The sequence below is a fragment of the Chrysochloris asiatica genome, unplaced genomic scaffold (genome assembly GCF_000296735.1).
Source record: "Chrysochloris asiatica unplaced genomic scaffold, ChrAsi1.0 scaffold00024, whole genome shotgun sequence".
Taxonomy (NCBI): domain Eukaryota; kingdom Metazoa; phylum Chordata; class Mammalia; order Afrosoricida; family Chrysochloridae; genus Chrysochloris; species Chrysochloris asiatica.
The window spans coordinates 5919226-5925036 of NW_006408542.1; positions in this window are offsets into that span (position 1 = coordinate 5919226).

The window sequence follows — 5811 nt, forward strand, 5'->3', positions numbered from 1 at the left end:
TGATGATATATAGCGGGGATAATAATCAATGTAATGAAACAAGCTATATGAATGGTTGAATGTGAAGCTGATGATGTGCCCTGTAAACTTTCACTCAATGCAAAATAAAAACATTTAATTAAAAAAAAAAAAAAAGAACATCATACTCAAGGTAAACATTTTTTTTAAAACTAGTTAAGCTAAACTAAACTATTTGGTTTTTAAGTAGGCTTTGTGGAATATTTTTTGTTTAAGGTTTAAAGATTACCTCAGGGCAATAGTTACAGGGGGTCATCTACACTCCATGTAATCAAGACGAGGCCTAAAACATGTTTTCTCTCTTTCCACCTCCTCTCTTCAACATGTCAGTTCCCTTCCTGTCTTGTCCTGAAAAGCAGCGTCTCCCAGCCTCCACCTCATGTCATTCACTGCGCCTTCACCTCCCACATTTGGACAATTGTCTTCAAGGTTCTTCAGTGTCTTCATTTTCTCATTTTCCATCAATTTTTCCTCTTTGCCAAAAATACATACAGATGTGCATCTTAAAACTTCCTCACATAACTTTTTACCCATACAGTCTATTTACTTTGAATTCTTATAGACTAACTTCTCAAAAAACATCTTCACCTTCTACTTTCATCATTCTACAAAAATGCCTCTTTTGGAAGCCAGGGCAAGATGTGGAGTAGGCAGACTAACTGAACTGACCTTCTGTGAGAAAGATATGTGAGGCCAACGGAAACAACTAGAGGTGGTGTTCCTGGAACCCTGAGCATCAGGGGATAGGACAGAAAGATGGACAGAGTGCTGACTGGAAAAGGAAGCTGAGCAGGAACAACAAGAGAGAAGAAAAGGGGCCATACTGTGGGCTAACGTGCAAAGGCACAGCTATCTTGAGCTTTTGTGAGGGGCTGTAGGCCCAGGTGACAAGGGGATACAGTTCTTCCTTGATGTTAGGTGCCATCAAGTCGGTACCGACTCATAGCGACCCTATGCACAGAAGAACGAAACACTGCCCAATCCTGGGCCAACATCAGTACTGTTGCCACGCTTCAGTCCATCGATCCTGCCACTTGGCCATCCATCTCATTGGGGGTCTTCCTCTTTTTCTCTGACCCTCCATCTTACCAAACATGATATCCTTCTCCATTGACTGGTCCCTCCTGACAATATGTCCGAAGTATGAGAGAGACATCGCCATAGTCCTAACCCTAACCCTCACTCCTTATTTCTACCTACCTCTCTATCCATTTCTCCAAAAGACTTTTTCAAAGTTCGCCAATGACTTTCTAATTGTCATTCTCTAAGGCTTTTCCTTGGTTTCTGGAAACTTTTGTCCCATTTTATCCTCTGTTAATAGGTTTGGTCCCCCTGATTTTTATGGCCCATCCTGGCACTTCTTGGATTTCTGATTGGTCCACCTTCAGCTCCTAATTCCTCTTCAGACCCCTGTCTACATACTTACTCCCTGATGACCATCCATTCTTCTTCTTGTTTAGTGCCGTTGAGTCATAACAACACTGTATAGGGTTTGCTATGGTGGGTTGGAACCACTGACCTTGTGGTGAACAGTCCAGTGCTTATCCTACAGTGCCACCTCAGGACTCTACTCTGAAGTGCTCCAATATTTACACTCATGGTTTCTAAATCTCTAACTCCAACATCTGTGTGGCCTCACTGAACCTCAGTTTCAAAATCTATAAATCACCTGCCTGACACACCCATCAAGGTTCTCAAATGCCAGCTCATAGTCATTATATTTCACATTAAATTCACCCTCCTTTTGCCAGAACAACTCCTCCTCCTGATGTCTACTTCTCTTAGTTTGGTGGTGGTGGTAGTGTGCCATGGAGTCAGTTCCAACTCATAGCGACCCTGTATAGGATTTCCGAGGCTGTCAATCTTTATGGGAACAGAAAACCTCATCTTTCTTCTGTGATTTGGCTGGTAGTTTCAAACTACTGACCTGGAGGTTAGCAGCCCAACTCATAACCACTACGCTACCTAGGCTACATTAATCTGCTATAACAAAGAAGTCCCAAATCTAAGTTGGTTTACAAGGTTTATTTCCTTATCATGTTACATTTCTACTGTGGATCAACTAAGATTCTGTTCCACGTTCTTTTCATTCTGTAAACCAGTTCTGACAGAGCAGCCCTATTGGAGGCATCGCTCAGCTTGTGAGAGAGGGAAGAAGGAGAAAGCAGTGTACTACTGTGTGGTTCTTCAAACTTCTGAGGCGCACACTTCACTTCCACTTAAATTCCATTGGTTAAAGCAATGTTACAGTGAAACTTGACATAAAAGAGGTGGGATATATAATCTTTCTAAAGGAAAGGAAGGGCCCCTAGTAAATATTTTTAAACAAGGAAAAACCTACCAGAGTTCACCTTCCAAGCATTAGACTTCATATACATCTCCGACCCCTATTTTTCCTTTGATTCCCACTTATCTTGCTTGCCAGATATTATTAATTCTTCCCTTAGATCCCTCTTGAATTCAATGCTGATTATGGTCCAAATTAGATACATTATATAATATTTTATCCATGGGAAAATATTGTTGTAGTTGCCTTCAAGTCAGTTCCAACTCATAAAGACCCTGTATGGGGTTTCCAAGTAGTGGCTGATGGGCTTGAATGTTAATTCAACCTTCATGTTAGCAGTCCAGTGCTTATCCTACAAAACTACACCAAGACTCCATGGTAAAACATTGGTCATGTTTACAATTTTATCCCAGCTTCTCCTAACTCCAGTCTCTTTCATACTTTTTTGTAGTTGTTAAGTGCTGTTGAGTTGGTTCTGATGCATAGTGACCCTGGTAAGGCTTCCAAAGAGCAACTGGTGGGTTTGAACTGTCAGCCTTGTGGCTTGCAGTACAATGCTTATCCCATAGCACTACACCTCAATATTTGATTATATTAACAAAATTTTCTGTAGTTCCTCATTACTTTAGGCAGGGGTGTGTGGGTGGGGTGGTAGATTACAAATTCATTGTTATTAAGTTGTTAAGTGCCATCAAATGGGTTCTGACTCACCGCAACCCTGTATAGGATTTCCAAGGAGCAGCTTGTGAGTTTAAACTGCCAACCATTTGGTTAGCAGTCCAGTGCTTATCCTACAGAGCCACCTGGTTTTAAAACTCCCTTCACAGTGTAGGCCCTGACCTGTGTTCCCAGATATATCTGTTAGGAAACCTCCACCGACATCAATTTAATCTACATGCCACTCTCCAAATAGATCAACTAATTCTCCATGTCTGCTATTACCTCTCCCTGTGATTCTTTCCAACCTAACAAAATTCTACCCCTTCTATAAAGTCTATATCTCCTACTGTATGTTTCTTAAAGACAAATACAGTGTCTTATACTTTTGTGTGTGCGTGTGTTTTTAGGAGTCCTGGTGTGGCACTGTGGGTTAATGCACTGGACTGTAAGGTTGGTTTGAACCTCAGGTAGGCGGTTCAGCTGCTCCTTGAAACCCCTTACACAAGATCGCTATGAGTCAGAACTGCCTCTATGGCACTTAGTAACAACATATATTTTTATACCTCACAGCACCTTTCTCATGGTTGGTTGTTGTCCAGAGTTTATCCTATAGTATCACACCAGGATTCCATGGTAGGGAAAGGAAAAGAAATGAGCATTTTTTGAGTACCTCCTGTGTGCCAGAGACTGTGAAGTTCACTTACAAATATATAGTGAAACCCGAGTTTACAGTAAGAGCCAGAACTCAACTTATTTTTCTGCGTCTCACAAGTTTTCTGCTTTTTGAAGGGTATGTTGTTAAGTGCCGTCAAGCTGGTTCCAACTCATAGTGATCCTGTATAGCATTTCCAAGGAGCAACTGGTGAGTTTGAACTATTGACCTTACGGTTCGAAACGGGCTTGCAGTCTTGCGTATTAACCCATAGTGCCACACCAGGACTCTTGAAGGGTATGCTATTCGGTTGGGAAGTGCCGTCGAGTCGGTTCCGACCCATAGCAACACTGCATAGGGTTTCCGAGGAGCAACCGGTGAACTAGAACTGCCGATCTTGAGGTTCAAATCGACTTTGCAGTCCAGCACATTAATCCACAACACCACATCAAGACTCCCTTGAAGGGAATAGCCTACCATTTTTCTATCACTCCACTAGTGGAAAATACTTGAGTTTTCCTTCTCTGATAGGTTCAGTTTACTCAAGTTCCTGTTTTCACAAATTTCACTGTTTTATTTCATTCAATCTTAATAGTAATTCTATTCAGTAGGCATTATTACTCCAATTCATTCATGCTATAGCAGAGGTTGACATTTGTCCAAAGTCACAAGGCTAGTAATTATTAAAGCCAACAGTTGAACCTAAGTGCTGCCTAATAAATAAATCTGAGGACTGAAAGAGTGAAGAATTATTTATGCTCAGAAAAGGCAAGTCATAAAAGAAATATTAATGGTTAAAAACAAATAGAAAATTCCAGCCTCATCAGCTATCTAAGAAATTAAACAATATTAAAATACTGTTTTTTATGAATTAAATAAAATTATTAAATATTTAATGATATCTTGGTAAGGATTAGACAAGAGAGACTCTGAAAAAACAGAGCGACTGAAGAAACAGAATCATCTCTGGTAGAAACAAAAATTGGATCATCTCTGGAAGGCAATCTGGCCTTAAAATTGTGTACAGCCTTTGACCTAATTAATTCTACCAGAAATTTATTCTAAAGAAGAAGCAAAAGATGCATAGAAGCATTCATAATGAGATATGTTCATCTCAGCACAAAAGAAAACAGAAACATGCAGAATGTCCCCAAATCAAGGTTTATTAAATATAATCTGGCTCAGTATAGTCAATAAAATATTGTATTATAAAAGAATATTTAATGACATGGGATATCATGCTTGACATGTATTATAAAGTAAAAACAAAATTCCAGTAACAAAGAGTACTGTAATACGATGTGAATTTGAATTAGAACATTGTGACTGTAAAAAGAAAGGAAGGCTGTACCCTAATAACGTACCTTATAATGGTTGTCTTTGGGTAGAGTGATTCCAGGTAGATTTAATTTTCATTATGCTTGCCCATATTTTTTAATTTTCTACCATGTGTACTGCTTTTATAATAATTTGTTTTTAATGGGAGGAGGGCATTAGTTAATACTAGCTATGCTTTCTAATATTAGAACAATCAAGACCAGTTGCAAGGAGAGTCCTTAGCAAGAAGAGTCCTCAGGGAACTGTGCCAACAGCCCACCTCCTGCAATGCCACACTGTTGGGCCCAGTGCACGTCTGACAACACTGAGAGGCACAAGGGAAAGAATGTTTTACCTCAGTCTCCATGTCTGTTGTTTCTGCTCATCAGAACAGCAATCCAGTAGCTGTGGGAAGCACAGTGATGCCGCCAAGACACCAGCTTGGCCTTGCTAGAGCTTTCTGTGTAAAAATCCACCCAACTTGAGGCTGACGGGGAAACATGGGCTCAGATTCAAGGAAAAGGATCTCACATGTTGAACTGGTTTTAGCATGCTGGATAGTTTGTGGTTAATCACACTGCCTGAGGAATGGGACAACTTGAGGCCATGTGAGAAGAGAGAATAGGAGCAGTCACAGATGAAAAAAAGTATAGGACAAACATTCCCCAAGTTACCAATATCCAAATTTGAGAACAGCCCTTTGTTACTCACCAATCTATTTAAAACCTATTATACTAAGATCCATATTGTTGTTGTTGTTGTTATGTGTCATGGAGTCAGTTCCAACTCATAGCAACCCTGTACAGGGTTTTCGAGGCTGTAAATCTTTATGGGAGCAGAAAGAGTGGTTGATAATAACAATGGTGCTATTTTGTGA